The sequence below is a fragment of the Balaenoptera ricei genome, chromosome 8 (genome assembly GCF_028023285.1).
Source record: "Balaenoptera ricei isolate mBalRic1 chromosome 8, mBalRic1.hap2, whole genome shotgun sequence".
Taxonomy (NCBI): Eukaryota; Metazoa; Chordata; class Mammalia; order Artiodactyla; family Balaenopteridae; genus Balaenoptera; species Balaenoptera ricei.
In genome coordinates this window covers 107212784-107219664 of record NC_082646.1, presented here as the reverse complement: position 1 = coordinate 107219664, position 6881 = coordinate 107212784, and the positions used below count along the sequence as shown (strand labels likewise).

The following is a 6881-nucleotide window of genomic DNA, read 5'->3' as shown; positions in this document are numbered from 1 at the left end:
GCATAATAACACTGCGGATGGCCAATCAACACACAGATATTCAGTGTCACTAACAGTGCTCACACACACTGGTAAAGCAGCCTGGATCCACCCAGGAAGCAAAGGTTTTTAGTATGACACTACCCACTCTGAGAAAAAGGGGAGACAGCTAGGTTCACCTCAAGAGTGAAAATGCTAATTTACAAAATCCCTCCCTGGAGGGCAATTTAGCAATAGGACCCTAAAGTCTTAAGAAGTCTGACATAGGCAAGTCACATGTAGAAATGTATTCATGTATCCCAAAGAAATATCAGATGTGATAAAAGTTTGAGCTACAGGGGTCATCACACCATTACTTCCTTAGAGAAGAAAAACTGGAAAATAACTCATATGTCATCTAAATGAGACTAAATTGATAGAGGCATACAATAGACATTATGTCACTACAAAAGATGCTTCCAGTGCCAGGAAAAGATGTTCATTGTATATTAAGTGAAAAGAGTTGCACAACAGAATTTACAGTATAATTCCACTTCTGTATAAAAAGGCATATATCCTATGCATATGGGAAAAAACCTCTAGAAGCAAAGATGCCAAGAACAATTGTCAATAGATTACTGAGGATTTTGTTTATATCAATTTTCTTATTTGTAAACCTTACAATAATAAACCCTTTGTACAACATGAGAACTCAACTAAGAGTTATTTAAAAGAAAAGAGAGGGAAGTCGGTGCAGCACTGAGGGGCCCCGGAGGGTAGAGGCCTCCAGCAGGCAGTGTCCTACGCAGAAGACAAGGGGGTAGAGGGGGCTGCCCTCACCCAGAGGAAGGTCAAGGCCACACTCCCTGGGACGCACATCTTCACATCTTCCTTATTTTTGCTATCTTCCTCTTGCCATTTCCAAACTGCATCAGTATATTTTTGTGTTAAATATGAACATTTAAAACATACCACAAATACCTGAAGCCTGTTTTGGCATCTCATTTAATGTCAGCACTGCACAATAACAAGTACTGCTCAAGGCCAGAGGTTAACATTTCCTCCAGAAACTAAAGTACAGTCAGAGAAGTTAGCCCTGGCATGCCTAAGAGGTCCTAGGAGTCCCTTCACGGCCGTAAGACAAACCAAGGGCAGACAACGGGGTGAGGTCGGGGGGTGGGGAAGGGCAGTTACCATCCAACCCCTTTGGTAACACAGGCCATTTCTGCAGTTAGTGTGTCCAACCTGGGCCCACAGAGGAGCCTCAACCAATACTTCCTCTCAGGCTATTCCTTTTTGAAAGAACTTCCAAATTCAACTCTTGCTATTCTTATACCCCATCACTTTTAATTTGCATCAGATCACCATTTTCTATCTAACTTCCACAAGCCCACTCACTGAATTTCACTGTACCATCCACCACCTCTGAGAGTTCAGAGGGAAGGCTGAGGTCAGACCACCTCTGAGAGTTCAGAGGGAAGGCTGAGGTCAGATCTATGTATGAGGATGCAAGCTGATTAGCAAAGATCACCAACGTTGTCATCAACACCTGCGACCTATCCCACCCGACCTGAGGATAATGAAGGGTAAAGAACAGGCCCAGGGGCCCCAGACAGAGCAGAGGCCAGGAGGGCATGGGCATGGCCTTCAGCTGCCTGCTGTGCCCTGTACTATCAGGCCCCACTTTACAACCCCTTCCAATGACAAACATTTACACCCCTGTGGAGAAATTCTTTATCAGCCCACCACAGTAGCTAAGAAACAGTACCCAGAGGCGTTGGTCGCAATTACCCTCAAGTCTGGAAGCAAGAGTTTAGTAATCACCATATAAAAACAGGAGGAGAAACAAGTTCTGAAAAGGGGGCAAGGCAGGTGGAGGAGGACGGGGTAAGAAGCAAGAAAGGTAAGGTAGGAAGGGAAGCCTAGACTGTTCTGGGGAAATTGAGGAGCGGGGTGGCGAGCAGGGGAAGGATCCTCGAAGCTGCACAGCGGTGCCCACTCTTGGCAGGGCCGTGAGCCCCAGACAGGCAGCTTGCTGGTGGGCACCTAACTCCACAGTGTCTCAGGAGCAAACACGTGAGGGTTCACGTGGACAGAGGAGGCAGGCAAACAGGAGGCACCAGTGAGGACAACAGCTGCTCTCCCAGCCCTTTGTTTTGGTCACAGCACAGCCTGTTCCATTCCCCTTTCCACTCCCTTGGAAACAATAGCCTCAGCAGAGGCTGGCAGTGGTTTCTATTCCAAGCCCAAAGTTTGTCTCCTGGGAAGCAAAACCTTAGGGCCCCAAAGAATGAACACAGAACAGTGGTACAAGAATGAGCTCCCAGGACGCATTGCTGCTGCACCTTCCCCACCCAGGACACAGGATCAACTTAGAATCACAACACATACTCTGGATTCCAAACGCTCTACTCACGCCCTGTGCATGGTCCTGGCCTGCTTAGCACAGCAGTTACACAACTTAGCCCAAATTCTTTTATCACTCACCAAAAGGAAAAAATTTAAGCCAACGTCAAATTCTTTAGTAAAATGAGAATTATGTGCGTTAAACCCAAATCCCAGATACATTCCGGCCTCCCAAAAGCCACAAATATGTCAAATACATATTACATGTCCGTTCTATTTAGCTTGTTTCCTCCAAGCAAACAGGAATAAAGCGGTCCCCTTTTTGACAATACCATTTGGAAATATAACCAGGTAAAATTCCAGGATGTTACGAAGTACTCCCCCACCTTGACATTGACCTTCATTGGCTTGGTGGTTTGACATCACATTCTGCGCAACCATCACACACTCCCAGCGAGCAGAGCCCCTCCCCATCTACCAGACTACAGGCCATTCAGGATGTACCAGTTGTTTGAGGTTACCACACCCCACTCAATGCTCTCAATCTGGAGCTACTTTAGTGAATCTAGGCCTAAATCTACAATATGAAGGTACATTCAACTTCATTATGAAGGCAACTTGATAGACAGACAAGATCAGGGTTGAAAAAATATAACATAGCAATACAAACAATTCTAATGAGTTTAGAACTCAAACCTTTATTCATGCTGTAAAGGGGAAGAAAAACGATTAGTAGTCACATACATGGTGTAACAAGACTGGTTCTTCCCATACAGAGCAACATAAAAGTACTTTTTCCTCCTACTTTTACAGTTTCAATTTCACAACAGCTTACTGGAACACATTTCCCCATACATGCATGACTAGTATTCTGTAAATTCCAATGACAGTTACTGTATCATGCCCAAATCACGGGTTAAGAACTGAACTATCATGTCAACATATTTTTAAACATTAAAAAGAGAACCCAGAAAGATCCCAAGTGTCATAAATATTGGGGATTTAAAATTTTCAACGTGAAATTCAATGGGAAGAGGAACATGATAAAAAAGCCACTGGTATTACTTTATCACAAAGGATTCAGATCTTTCCCTGAATTTTCACAGACCATAATCTAGTAATAAAGCGCCTCCCCATCCCCAGTTTTGCTTATTTCCCAAACTGATTTTGGTTGATAGTTTCCCCTCTAGTACGGTTATCACTTAAAAAACACAAACATTCAAACTAAAGATACAGTGGATTACTAACTGTAACCTTAGCAAGGCTACATGGATTGTTTGCTACCAAATATTACAGTAATTTTACAGTGATCACAAAAAGTCATTAAGTTCTCCTTGTTACAATGACGACGAAAACTAAAAACTCTTGCTGTTTCATCACAAAGAAAAAAAGAGATGTGCTTATAAGGCAGGAAGTAACACAAAATTCCTTTAGAAATCATTGCATTTTCACTTTGCTCAAGTTTTCAACTGCAAAACCTCTGTGAATAAAAATGTTGCAAACCCAGAAGAGTACATCTCACCATCTTAAGTGCACTCCAAAATCTCAAGCTTACTTTAAAAGCCCACAATATGGGTATTTAAAGTCTTTTCGAAGACCTCTCCCAAATACCACACACCTCCAGATAAACCACTTAAGCTTGAAAGCAGTGAAGGATGTTAACCTGCTGATGCAAGTTCCTGACACCAATCTTTCAAATCACCAATGACCAGGTCTTCAGTTACCTTTTCAGTCTTCCCCATCTTGCAGCAAAGCAAAACAATTTTGCTTTTTCTCCTGCACTTAGCAGAGTTCTAAGCATTTTAGAAAGTTTCCAAGCAACTTTTTTTTGTGCTTCCAAGCAACAATTTAACTAGCATTAACAATTTACTATTAACTAGTATTTTCTTCGCCCATGAGCTCTATATAATTCCCCAAAGCTCTGCCTACTGATCTTTTCTCCGGAGAATTCCCTTCAACCCACATTCCCCCCTACCACTCCCACCCTCTACTACAACCCACACCTAACCACAACCCTCCCCCCCTTCTCCCTTTCTTCACGCCCACCCCTCCCAGCACCTGTGGCAGGCTTTTCCCTCCCCACCACCCCTCACCTCAGGGTCCTCCCATTTAAACACTAAGATTACTCTGAAATCTAATCAAGTAAAATTGAAGTTAAAAAGTACATAGAGCAAGATGAATCAAAGATCACTATGGGTACCCTGACCACTCCCTTCTTAGTAGGAATGCCCAAACTAGACCTGCCATTTCTATCACAATTTGGGCATGACCAACTCGTACCTCCAGCACAGTACAATGACCCCCTCAATTTGCCAGTTGGCTCACTTAAGTATTTGCCTAAGGCATTCATTTCAATCTTGAACACTTTCCCAACACACAGATTATCATCACACTAAGAATTCCTCCAACCAATGCACAGGAAGGCAGGAGGGTAGATGAGAGGGTCACTGGGATCCATCTGCAAGCTCCATCTACAAGGCAGCACTCTGTGTTGTGGCATCGCGTTAAAATGTTCTACAGCTTAAGAGTCCTCTGGAAGCAAGGTTCGTAGCACAGAACTAGTACAACAGGAAGCTGAATTTAGAAGATGCAGCATTTGAAAACCTCCACCCCAGAACAGGAGAGGTGCCTGCTGGCATTCATGTGCCCAGAGATCGCTGCTCCTGGATTACACACTCAAAGCAACACATCTGCTGAAGGCCCCGGATGCATCTGCTTTGGACTTTTAAAGATTGCCCCCTCATAAGCTCATCTGAAAACCTTAAAGGATGGTCTCCTGAATGAATACAGGGATTCCTGAGCAAGGCCTGGAAACAGGACATTGGAGAACTCCTCCTCCTCCTAAGCCTCTGGAAATTCAATCTGTAGACATCAATTTAGGCGGGCTCTCTCCTCCTCCAGGGTCTCCCCTCCTGCACTGCTACGACGCACACTGGCCAGGGGCTCCATTCTCCTGGTGCCATCAGCTCGCCATGATGAACACTATAGTAACAAACCACGGTCTATGAAGCATTTTTGTAGCGTTCAGCTGGTACCATCGCTGTGGGTCCACCCAAGGGTGCACCTTCAATCCCCACCCTCTCCACCGGCAAGCAAGACCAACCCGCCCACCCAGAGTCTCCGCTGGGGGCGCCTCTCCTCCTTCACGATTACCGACAACACCGACTCCGGCAGGGACTCCAGCAACTTTCCCGGCTTACCAGATTACCAGAAGCAACGTTTTAAGTGAAGGGGTAACCTCGAGAGAGTTAGAGGGAGGAGGAGGGGCAGAGTGAGGTCACAGAAGAGGTAAGCATGGAACCCAGAGAAAAAGTCCAAAGGGGTGCACTGCCACCTGGAAAATAAAGTGGGCGTCAATTTTGTCTGCCTACAGCTCCCGCCTGTCAGATACACGAGGCGCCATACCAGTAACCGCTCAGGATGGCACCTGACCTCCATCACTCCCTAGACCACCCTCACACCCAGACCTGGGTTCCACCCAGCTGGGTCTGGCTGGACCATGTCCCAGGCCGAGCCAGAATTACATACCGCCCTGGGCCAGAACTGTCAGCCCCGCGAAGCTAAGTTCAGTTTCCACAACACCAGGCCTCATCCCCAGGCGGGTTCACAACCCTCTGTCTGGAAAAAAAGGGGGCTGCTGGTATTGACAAGTTCAAGTTCTGCCCTCCCTGCCCATCTGCGTCCCTGTACCCCACTGCCTTCCTTCCTGCTCATTTTCAGGGCGTCGACTGCCCAAGTGTGCCTCCAGCAAAGGCCGCGAGACCATCAGCCTCCTCCTCCTGTCTCTCTGCCTTCCTCCTTCCATACAAACCAGGGCACTGGGGGCCGCTCAGCCTACAAAGGAGCGGCGCCCTTCTAGAGGTCAGGCTCCCCTTCTCCAGCAGGCAGCTGCGACAGCCAGGCCTGGGGTGTTGTCCTTCCCCCGGGTTACTGTGGGCACTTCCGACGCAGCTCTTCCCAGCACAGTTCCCCCAACACCTAGTCTCCCCTTTAACCTTCCTTCTCCTGGCACCCCCCACCCCCCCAGTCCCATCTAACTCTGCCATCTCCCCCACCTGTCCCCTGAGACCCTAAACTAGCCAACTCCTCCCCCAAAACTAAGCCCAGGCCCCCGGCCCTCCCTTTCGCTAACTCCTGCTGGACGGGCCACAACTTTTGCTTTTATAGGCTGGGCCGCGTTACCCGGGGCATTGCTCAACGGGACGACTCCTCCACTGCCACCGGAAAAAAAGTCCCTCCCCATCCTGGCCAAGGAGACGATTCGGGGCGGCTCCCGTTCTTCCGGGGTGTCCACCTTCTCGGATTCTCCAATTATCCCCCACTCTCCTTAGCAAGTGCTTCCTGAGATCGACGACAGATGTCAAGGTCACTTGGGGAGGCGGATTCCAACGGGGAGAGGGGGTAAAGTCCTCTTTTCGGCCGGTGATGGTGCCAGGGGTGGGGAGGCATACCGGTCCTGGGGTGCGGGGGCTAGATGGCGGAAGCGGGCTGGGGCTGTTCTCTCGAGTCCAAGGGAACTTCTGGGGTCGCCTCAGGTCACCCCGCCCAGAAGCAGCCCGAAAGAAGGGCCGGCAGAG

General features: G+C 47.7%; 1 long non-coding RNA gene across 1 annotated transcript; it reads right to left on the bottom strand.

The window, feature by feature from the left end:
- Window positions 1-2976: 2976 nt before the first annotated feature.
- LOC132370961 (uncharacterized) lies at window positions 2977-6477 on the bottom strand. The gene is made up of 2 exons (XR_009504721.1): window positions 5833-6477; window positions 2977-5638 (listed from the first exon to the last, which is right to left on the bottom strand). It is a non-coding gene; the product is annotated as an uncharacterized LOC132370961 (long non-coding RNA).
- Between the last annotated feature and the right edge of the window lie 404 nt (window positions 6478-6881).